This window comes from Aricia agestis, chromosome 3 (genome assembly GCF_905147365.1).
Source record: "Aricia agestis chromosome 3, ilAriAges1.1, whole genome shotgun sequence".
In the NCBI taxonomy this organism is placed as follows: domain Eukaryota; kingdom Metazoa; phylum Arthropoda; class Insecta; order Lepidoptera; family Lycaenidae; genus Aricia; species Aricia agestis.
Genome location: NC_056408.1, coordinates 3,386,468 through 3,398,499, shown reverse-complemented (window position 1 = coordinate 3,398,499; position 12,032 = coordinate 3,386,468). Strand labels below are relative to the sequence as shown.

At 36.0% G+C, this 12,032-nt stretch overlaps 1 protein-coding gene across 1 annotated transcript in view; it reads right to left on the bottom strand.

Moving 5' to 3' along the window:
• LOC121725792 (neuropeptide F-like) overlaps positions 1-1,288 on the bottom strand; it is a 45,047-nt gene extending 43,759 nt beyond the window's left edge. The window contains exon 1 of the mRNA XM_042112914.1: positions 1,239-1,288. The gene's annotated coding sequence lies outside the window, so the exon portion shown is untranslated. The remainder of the gene's footprint in view (positions 1-1,238) is intronic.
• Positions 1,289-12,032: the final 10,744 nt, after the last annotated feature.

Below are 12,032 nucleotides of genomic sequence, written 5' to 3'. Positions count from 1 at the left end.
TACTTAAAAATATTGTTATATTACGAAACTTAAGTAAAATTATAGTTCTAGAGATAAACTACGGAAAAATACGGATAACTTCCTATACTTATTATTTAAAAATTGCTAGACGTAGCTTTTGCGGCGGTACCGACCAATGCGGGCCACGGGTAGTAATAATGAATATGAATCAAAACTGCTAAATCGATTTTAATCATTTCTTTAGTGGCTATAATTTATATTTTATACCTGTGTGGGCATATTGATTGAATGTTTCTATAATTTACATATTGTTTAAGTCGTATTTTAAAACTAAAAGTGACTTTTAATTTTAAAATACGACATAAACATGTAAATTATAGAAGCATTCAATGAGAAAGATTTTTTTAATAATGATAATAATTATTAATTATTATTGTATTATAATTATTATAATACAATCGTAATTGATAATTATTATCATTATTAAATAAATCTTTTTATTTTGTTAAGATTTATTTTTTTATAAGAGACATACACCATCGCGGAGTTTTCTGTAGACCTTTTCATTGTGTACAATACTTGGTACATTATTTTGATAAATCTCGTAGGGTTCAGCCTGCGTTTACAATGTAACCGGATTTTTTTTAATTATTTACGACATCACATTAGAAACCCCAACAATAACAGTATTTTTCCACTATTTAATTAATGTTATTACACCTATAACTTTCCTCTTGAATCACTCTATCTATTAAAGAAAACCGCATCAAAATCCGTTGTGTAGTTTTAAAGATTAAAGGGAACAAAGGGACATGAGGGAAAAAAGTGACTTTATTTTATAATATTATTATGTAGTGATATTTTAGGAACTTCTAATACAACAAAAAATATTTTTGAAAGTTACTGGCGAAAAAGTGATTGCGTAAGCATTTTCTTTTACTTTTTACGTATGTTATAATAACGTTTTATAGGTAATCAAAAAGTTTTGAAATCTTCAATCATTATTATTTTATTATAAAAATGAAATTGCAAACAATTCAATGTAAAATCTCCAAATCAGTACCTACAAATAAAAATTTACTTTTCTTAATCTTCTTTTTTTTTTTATTAAAAAATGTTCTTTTAATCTTTTACTTTTCATATTTCCATACTATTAGCACGTCTAAACAATTTTGCTGAGAAACTTTATGAGTAGTAGAGAATTTTTTAGACATTAAGACCAATTTTGTGCATAAAAAAAAAACAAAAAAAAAACTTTTTTACGCGACGTGACTTACCTCGTGTCGTGGAAAGTTGAGTGTTGAGTTGAGTGTGTCGTACGCAACAAGTTCTGTGGCTTCGTAGCGACGGGTCCGCATATATACCGGCGTGGGGCGGGCTTGGGCGGAGCTACGCACGCGTAGGCGACTACGAAAAGCGTAGCACTCTCGTAGCATTCTCGTAGCATCATCATTATCGGCTACGAGATAACGAACCTACGTAATATTTAGGGTCAATTCAGACTGCAACGCGACGCGTAGATGTATTTTTTTTTTTATGAAATAAGGGGGCAAACGAGCAAACGGGTCACCTGATGGAAAGCAACTTCCGTCGCCCATGGACACTCGCAGCATCAGAAGAGCTGCAAGTGCGTTGCCGGCCTTTTAAGAGGGAATAGGGTAATAGGGGAGGGTAGGGAAGGGAAGGGAAGGGAATAGTTGAGGGTAGGGAAGGGAATAGGATAGGGGTTAGGGGATTGGGCCTCCGGTAAACTCACTCACTCGGCGAAACACAGCGCAAGCGCTGTTTCACGCCGGTTTTCTGTGAGAACGTGGTATTTATCCGGTCGAGCCGGCCCATTCGTGCCGAAGCATGGCTCTCCCACGTATTTCTAAAGTATAGATTTGACAGATTTGCAAGACATCTCACGCAATTATTAATTGCATCTACACGTCGTGTTGCGGTCTGAATTGACCTTAGGGTTCTTTAAAATAATAAATATAAGCAGTACAAGGAAAATGGTCGTTTGTTAAAAAACGTCTAGTCTCACGTACACATACACCGTGTCAAAGTCTGGCAACGCTGACCCGAGTGGGGATGGGTAATAATATTTATTTTAATAGTAACCAAATCTTGACTGACCCATGATAGCACATTAAAATTACTGTGTTAAAGCACAAATTGGCACAACGTGGCTCTCCCACGTTTTATATGTGGGAGAGCCATGCTTCGGAACGAATGGGCCGGCTCGACCGGAGTAATACCACGTTCTCACAGAAAACCGGCGTGAAACAGTGCTTGCGCTGTGTTTCGCCGAGTGAGTGAGTTTACTGGAGGCCCAATCCCTACCCTATTTCCTTCCCTACCCGCCCCTATTCCCTTCCCTTCCCATCCCTACCCTCCCCTATTACCCTATTCCCTCTTAAAAGGCCGGCAACGCACCTGCAGCTCTTCTGATGCTGCGAGTGTCCATGGGCGACGGAAGTTGATTTCCATCAGGTGACCCGTTTGCTCGTTTGTCCCCTTATTTCATTAAAAAAAAATAAATAGGCGTGATAGTTTTTCCGTAAAGTGTACCACAAAAGTGCTGGTTGTGGGATATACTAGGGCTCGCTTCGCACACCCTAATTACGACCAAATTACGTAGATCCTTGCATGTATCAAATTCTCTGATATTTGAACGATAGTTTGTTCTAAAACAGTTTCATTGATACTAGTTTCTTTACTTCGACCAATACAAGAAACTGATAAGCAGACATTTTATCTCTACTAGGTAAAATTACGCTGGTTCTTTTCATTAAAGTTTCGAACAGAATGGAGTAACTTTTAAACAGATTCCATGGAATATCTTCTTCGAAGCGAGACTACAGGAACTTGCTTGCCCTATCGTATAAGAAGCTAATAGATTAGGAGGTCACGACATTTTTGGTAACGATATCCCAAATGACTTATTTTAGATTGAGAAGATAAAGAGCAACTCTCTGATGCCAAATATGTCGGTCTGCCTGCGTAAATTAGTTGCGTTCTCTGTATAGGACGCCTGAAAACCCAGTTATCATGACCAAAAAAAAAATGATAAGGTAAATGGCTGAGTAAGTTATATTAGGTAAGTACTAGTTGTTCTCATATCAGTAGCGTAAAAACTGACTAAATATTCGGTTGCGCTATGAAGCAACGAGCGTTCAAAGTACGTGACTTATCATGACCAAAAAAAAAATGATCAGGTAAATGGCTGAAAATTACAAATCGTAAACTGTCAGTATGTACTAGCTTATTGGCACCAAAATTGACCGAATATTCGGTTGCGTTATGAAGCAACGAGCATTCAAACGTGACTTATTGTGACCAAAAAAAAACGATCAGTTAAATGGCTGAAAACAACAAAGTGTTAAGTATCAGTATGTGCTAGCTTAGTGACAAAACTGACCAAATATTTTGTTACAATTCTTAAGGTTGTTTAGGTTACAGTTATTTTTTATGACTATCACTGCATAGTATGCAGTGCATACCTACCTAACTTGAAATTGTCTAATGTGTCTAATATATAAAGTAATGCCTGCAAAGAAACTCCCACTAGTTAGTAGTACTTCTCACAGTCTTCCTTCCAGCCAGTTGATCACGGCTGGAAGGAAGACTGTGAGAAGTACATTCCTGTTTGGTACACAGGTAATCAGCTGCCAATCAGTGTGGCTGATGTAACAATAAACGCTGAAAACAAACAAAATGATAATAATGAAAACGAAGATATTTATACGGGTAAGTCACAAACTTAGAATGCATTCACGTTTAACCAGCTTTCGGCAAGCATAGCCAGCTACGGGGTCAAACTGGTGGTGGTAACCCAAGCGGTACATGAATGCAGCGCACTGTATGAGACCTAAACTCCTATTTGTTTTTTCTAATAGTTTCACATTATATATTTCCTATAATATTTGTAGTAGGTAATCAAGAAATTATAAATAATTGATAAATGGTGCGTAGTTTAACGAATCAATGTCACTTTTTTATTTTTTATTTTTATTTATTTACATTTTTTTCTTTTACAGATTCCTACGCAGAATATACGTTCAGACATAGGTCGCCGATAACTATAAATTGCAACCAAATATTTGGTCATTCTTGGTGCCAATAAGCTAGTACGTACTGACAGTTTACGATTTGTAATTTTCAGCCATTTACCTGATCTTTTTTTTTTTTGGTCACGATAAGTCACGTTCTTTGAACGCTCGTTGCTTCATAACGCAACCGAATATTTGGTCAGTTTTTACGCTACTGATATGAGAACAACTAGTACTTACCTAATATAACATACTCAGCCATTTACCTTATCATTGTTTTTGGTCATGATAACTGGGTTTTCAGGCGCCCTATACAGAGAACACAACTACTTTACGCAGGCAGACCGACATATTTGGCATCAGAGAGTTACTCTTTATCTTCTCAATCTAAAATAAGTCATTTTGGATATCGTTACCAAAAATATCGTGACCTCCCGTAATATAAGTAACAATTGATATTATAGATGTTAAATTCTATTTCGATTCAGGGATTAAATTATTTTATTATAACTGTCCATCGTGCTATATTTTATGACAATATATCAAAACTGTAGAAAAATTTAAAATTCGAAAGCATGTCTATCTGTCTGTTATTTCTTCACGCCCAAACCACTGAACAGATTTTTCAGTTTGGTATGGAGATACTTTGAGTCTCGGAACAGGACATAGGATACTTTTTATCTCGGAAATATTTACGGTTCCAGGGCGTTTATCGAACTTGGCGCAACGGAGTTGAAGGCGTCATCTAGTCCTTTATGTTTTTGATTTCTGACTTCGTTGTCAAAATAATTATCGAACGCAAGTATAATAGTTTAAATACCTAGGCCTTGTTGCTGATTAAGACTATTAAAGCTAAGTAAATATTAACACAAATAAATAGCGGTTAATTAATTATAATTATAAACAAACTTTGTGAAATATCTGAGCTAATTAATTACTTACACCTGTCGTCTTATATTTCCAGTAACACTTAATGTGTTTACTCTCTATTAAAGAGTCATAAGATTATTCTTTTATTTTAGTATTAGATTAAACTATAATAATAATATTATTTTATTCATGACAATGGGCATTGTCCAAAAAAAATCACATGTACTTTTTATAATTTTTTTTTCGTTAAAATACGGTATTTTAAGAATATAAATTAAATAATTTTGAATGTCATTGGCTAGTTTTTTTTCAATAAATTTTTAAAGTTTCGCTCTGACGTCATCATCGTCGGCGGCCAATTTCTCTGCAGTATGTTTTAAATTTCCTTTCAATCTTATTTATAATGGCTGGTTCGTCAAATGCAAGTTCTCATTATGTGAAAGCTGATACGAGAAGCTTACCAAAAGTTCGAAACGTAATGTTGGTCGAATTTATTGCTAATTTAACGCCATTGAAGGTCAAACTAAGGTTAAACATATTTATTCAATAGTATAAGTAACTGATGGGTATTTTTTTCGTTTATATACAGAAAAACGATCACTGACCTTATTCCTCGAAATGTTTTTGTAACGAGCAAAATAAAAAAAATGGACAATCCCCATTGACAACATAATCGCAATAATAATATAAATATAGGTACATTGTACGTATGTAAGTTTGTTTGTATTATGCGAAAACTAGTCAAGAGATTAAAACTTTGTACACGAAATATTTTTGGAAGTATTAGAAGAAACATAATAATCATTATACTATAAAAAAAACCTCGTCCTTTATATTCAAAAGCTCTTTCATAAAATATCTTAATCAGTAGACAATCAAAACATAGAAAGTATTTTTCAAAATTCCACCCCTAGGGGGGTGAAATAGAGAATCAGCCTTAGCTACTTAGAAGTCCTAAGTCTTAGGCTGGTATAAATAGTCAGTACTCAAGATGCATCTCAGTCTCAAGTCACGGTTCAGGCTTTCTGATTGGCTGGTTGTCAAAATTTGGACCAATCACAGAGCCGAACCGCGTCTTGAGACCGGGTCGCATCTTGAGTACTGACTATTTATACCAGCCTTACTGTCTACCGCCATACTCAGAGGCATTTAACTATGATTAACCTTCAATTTAATGAAGAGTTTGACAGATAACAAATTAATAATGCATGAGGCTTGTGTCAATTTTTTAAATTAATTACATTTATATAAGTAATTAATGTTTCACTCTGAGAGCCGCAGCGAAACTAGTAATATGATCATGACTTTATGACGTAACTTCCTATTATACAATCCTGTGACCGTAGGCCCACCGCAAGCCACAAAATGTCACAATCCCATTGTACTCAAACCGACACTTGGTCTGAACGGGGGCTGAACACCTGTGTTCAGCCCCCGCTTCTCGTGACAGGCCCTTAACGTCCTCTTGAAGGACCGTAGAGGACTGTCCGCACTTGAGCACAATTATAATCAGGAAGGTACAGCGTTTAAAATAATACATGTTATTATTTTAAGGTCCTCAAAGTTAAACCACATTTGTAATGTATTTTTGAGTTTGTTTTTCTACATTTTTAAGTACATCGTGACGACTAAATTAATTAATTATAATTCTACCGATTTTGGGCTATCTTTAAAATTTACACTCTGCAACACATACGTTTCATTTGATCCTTTTGGCAGACACTTTTCTATCTGGATGATCTTTTTTACCGCTACATTTCAAACTAAATATTATTATAACGAGTAACTTTAAAAAAAAATACCTATAATAGTAATACTAATAATAATAATATTTTCACACAACGTCAGTATGGCCCCGTGGAAAGTACCTGAAAGACTTGTGTTACGGGTACCAGACAACGGAAATATATTTAATACTTTTATACTACGATATTTAAGATTTTTATTATATGATACACATAATATTTAATACACATCCATAACCCAGGAACTTTTGAAAACTTTTTGTTCCGTCGGCGGGATTCGAACCCGCGACCTCCGGCTTGAGCTACCAAGTTACCAACAGCCCACCAACTGAGCCACAGAGGTCGTCAAAAACCTATGAAAAGGCTATTTAGCTCGCAGTTCGTCATGTAAGCTTATTTTAACAGAAGTGTAAAGTTTTTCCAATAAATGACCAGCAAATTCATAGAAAACAGTGACGTTAACAAAAAATAATTAACCTACCAATACAAACCAAGTCTCTAAGGACATTCATTGCTACTTTCCATGTAATATACTTTGTAAATTGTATACTTAATATAAAACTAGCTGTTTGACCGAGCTTTGCTCGGTATCCGATGAAAATGACATTTTCTAGAAATGATTCCTAGCTAGATCGATTTATCGCCCCCGAAACCCCCTATATACTAAATTTCATGAAAATCGTTGGAGCCGATTCCGAGATTCCAATTATATATATATACAAGAATTGCTCGTTTAAAGATTAGGCACTATAATATGTTGCCCATACCACAGGGCACAGAATATATAATATTAGTTTAACAACCCATACTTCGTGGCATCAAATTTTATACCGCCCAGGAACCGTAAAGTACAGGTTCCCTAGAACATTTAGTATCAAGCTAATTTTTCGCAAGTTGCTTCATTTATATAAGTTGAACAATAATTTCATCTGCAAATAATTTCGAAAGTGGTAGCTAGCAAAAATAGAAAGGATTTAATATTTCGGTTCCGGGGTTCTGTAATCAACAAGTCTTCGTTGACTACGGAACCCTAAAACGGAACCCCAACCAGCTGATTTTCCGTATACGGTGCTAGAGTGATATAATTTAAGATTACCATTGTAAATAGAACAATCCATATAGCTACCACTTTCGAGAATTTTCGCAAAGGAAATTGTTTTTCGTCTCATCAAAATGAAGCTACTAACGAAAAATTAGCTTGATAGTAATAAAAAAAATGGTTCTAGGAAACTTTACTAGTACAATTTTACGGGATAAAAACTTTTTAATGTTTTTTCCGAGGACTCAAAATATTATCCGGAGCTGAATAAATAAAGCATTCAAAGATTTCTTTGGCACCTTTGAATCCAAGTAGCGCATTTCCTAGAAACTTAAATAGAACCTCTCCTTTTTGGAAGTACGTAGTTAAAAAAATAAACCTGTTTATTTTGTAATTTGTAGTCAAAGCAAAATGATGCATAATTATTTTTACTAAAGTTTCGTAAAATTTAGGACATGATGATTGATGATGTTTCATTTGAAGCTAAATATTTAACATTCATTAACATAAAAGGTTAACGTTAACTAAAAAGGTGTAGAGCATTCGATTTTAGTGCTGAACAAACCCTACCACTGTTTCCATCCAATAACAGCCAAAGAAACAGATAAACTCTGTAAGCAAAAGAATTTTGTACTCAAGTCGTTGGGTAAAGTAAATGAAAATTTTATAGATCTATAAGCTGTATGCTTTTAATTCTAAAAGTATTCAAGTAGCCCGTTTCCCGCAACTATTTTAAGGTCCCTTTTCATGTTGAGCCATGCTAGATAACCATGATTGTGACCATGATTGACAATCGACATCGATCATCATTCATCCATGATCAAGGACCAACGTTGAGAGTCCATGTAAGATGTTGTGAACTATGCTGAAGAATCTTAAGTTCAAGACAAGTCTCAAGTCCTTTTCAGTAGCATTCTATGTCAGAACTATAATATATAAAACTAACTTTTTTTTGAAATGAAAATAAGAGGGCAAACGAGCAAACGGGTCACCTGATGGAAAGCAACTTCCGTCGCCCATGGACACTCGCAGCATCAGAAGAGCTGCAGGTGCGTTATTGGCCTTTTATGAGAGAATAGGGTAATAGAGGGGGGTAGGGAAGGGAAGGGAATAGGGGAGGGTAGGGAAAGGAATAAGGTAGGGGATTGGGCCTCCGGTAAACTCACTCACTCGGCGAAACACAGCGCAAGCGCTGTTTCACGCCGGTTTTCTGTGAGAACGTGGTATTTCTCCGGTCGAGCCGGCCCATTCGTGCCGAAGCATGGCTCTTCCACGTATAAAACGTTAAAATAACTACAATAATATATAAAATATTACTGGTCCAAGAGCTATCGACAGCCAAACCTTCGTCATTTTATAAAAGCTGAAAATTATTCTCTACAATGTACTTGCCCTCTATGTATAGAAGGAAGAACGACCAGCTATTATAGTTTGGGTCGCAGTTTCTTTAGGAGGTAAGTATCCAATTCTTAGTTGTGGTGGGTTGATCGTGCCCGTAACAATGCCTAAGCGAGGGGTGGAGCACCACGGGGTTGTAGTGGGTAGTTCCTCGGAGAATCCCATTTACCCCGGCCGATGTCCCCAATCCGTCGGGGATGCGCAAAGCATTTCCCCGTGTGAAAAAAGGGGTATCCAGTTCTGAAGGTCTACCTAACTTTCGTTAATGCTAGAATATTATTTAGATTAAGATTTGGGCGTTCCATGCATGTCATGTCTCTCTATCTCTGTCATACTCTTCCTATAACTACTCTTCATTTCATCACAGCTAAGTAATTAATTATTCATCTCTGAGTACCTACAACAGTTAGGGCCTGTTTCACCACTTTCTGATAAAGTGCCTAATAGGTTATTCACAACTTTTTTGACAGATCTCCATACTTGATATGTCAAGATAATTGGTGGATAGCCTTATCAGGAAGTGGTGAAACTAAAAATAAGGGCCTATTTCACCACTTCTAGCTGATAAGTGCCAGATAGGCTATCCACAACTTATCTGACAGATAGTTAGCGTATGGAGTACCTATCAGATAGGTTGTGGATAGCCTAACCGGCACTTATCAGGAAGTGGTGAAACAGGCCCTAAATGTTAGGGCTAATAATTATAACGCTAACTAGAGATTCAGGGGAACTACCTACTACAACATGACGTAAAAGATATTCGCTAATCTGCGGTATCAAATCCGGTCTATTTTGAAAACGGCAGCCGATAGTTATGCTTCGATACACGATTGTATGCTAATTAATTACGATGCGTGGCAGTTGCCTTAACGGCCTGCGCAGACGGGCCACCGGTATAATGGGCCTTTAATGAAAAGAGCATGTGGGTATGGCCTACGCCTGGATTTTGGATAGGTGTACCTACGTGTAATGAATTCAAAAGTGCAGGATGTTTTTCGTTGCATAAAAAAGTGCTCTAACTGTTATCATCTAGTTGTATAGTAGTTAATTATCTAGGTTTTAGTTTGTGCTCGTAGGCTAGGTACTGGGTACTAAATAGTCCTTTGGTTCCCACTCAAGAGGATGCAGGTCGATTGCGATGTTTGCATCCGAATCCGAATCTGAATTAACAAACAAATTCTTATGTGAAATCTGCATCCGCATCTATATCCGCATTAATATTCGAACCAAAAACGAAACCAACATTGAAATCCGCATTCGCATCCGAAATTTTTGAAGCTTGGGAGGAGTCGCAGGATGCACTTGGCATTTTCTGCGATCTCTCTAAAGCATTTGACTGTGTGGAGTATGATATTAAGAAAACTACACCATTATGGTGTGAGGGGCACGGCACTTAAACTTCTAAAATCTTACCTTACAAATAGAACGCAGAGGGTGGAAGTTAACTCCATAAGGTCTAATGGAACCAAAATAAAACTAGGTGTGCCACAAGGGTCCATTTTAGGGCCTTTTCTTTTTCTCATCTATATAAATGATTTACCTTATCTTGTTAAAGATAAGCATGAGATAGTACTTTTTGCTGATGACACTTCACTAATTTTTAATGTGAAGAGGCGACAATTTAATTATGACGAGGAAAATAGTGCTCTCTCAAAAATAGTACATTGGTTTAATGCTAATAATTTACTTTTGAACTCTAATAAAACAAAATGTTTAAAATTTATCTTGCCAAATGTTAGGCAAGTACAAACCAATGTACTATTAAATGATGAGAAAATGAATTTAGTAGACACCACCGTATTCCTAGGCATAACGCTGGATTGTAAGTTACAATGGGGTCCACATATTGCGAAGCTGGCAGATAAGCTTAGTTCTGCAGCATATGCTGTTAAAAATTTTCGTGAAATCACTGATGTAGAGACCGCGCGATTAGTTTACTTTAGCTACTTTCATAGCATAATGTCTTACGGCATCCTCTTGTGGGGAAACGCGGCGGACATTAATACAATATTTGTGCTGCAGAAGCGAGCTATTCGTTCTATTTATAAGATGTCGTCTTTGGAATCTCTAAGAGAAAAATTTAAAGAAATAAGAATTCTGACCGTCACATCTCAATACATTTTGGAAAATCTCTTATATGTTAGAAAGAACATAAATATTTTCAAAAAGAAAAGTGATAATCATAATGTAAATACTAGAAATAAGAACAAGTTAGCAATACCAATGTTCAGACTAGCCAAAATAAGCAAATCCTTTAAAGGCCAATGTATACGCCTATACAATAAAATCCCAGAAAATGTTCAAAATCTACCTTTAAACAAATTTAAAAAAGCAGTTAAAGAACGTTTGTGTGCTAAAGCGTATTATAAAGTCAATGATTTCTTCGAGGACAGCACACCTTGGGAATAGGGTGGCTCCATGCAGGTTACTTTTCTTTTAATTTTGTTACAAGCCATAACATTGTGATTTTCCATTTTTTTAGTAAAAGATGGCCCCGTGCGAGTTTCTTACTCCGGTTCTTCTCGGCGGGGTAGTTCCCGAACCGGTGGTAGGCAACGTAGTTTCTTCGTTCGACTTTCAAAAAGTGTATCATGATACCCATTTTGAATAAAAAGATATTTTATTTATTTATTTTATGAAAAGTTAAGACATTGTGGCGGTATCCACAATTCGCCTAACAATCCTGCATCGCGCTATCTATTGGGGCCACCACAAATATTCCCACATCTTGAGATTGTCTACTTATTATCACGTAAGATTCATTCAAAAATAGATATAGTTTTCAAAAAAAATGAAAAGCCTCTTGTATGATAAAAGTAACTCAACAAGTTTTCTAGTCCTGGTACCTACAGTCGCTCGTACGCACTGTTCTAAACAAAAAGGTTGTTAGCTAGTATTTATTGAAGTGTTAACGATTCGTAGAAAAGCTTTGCATCAGTAAAAGATACGTAGGTTTACGTTGAAGTACATTTTAAACAACGT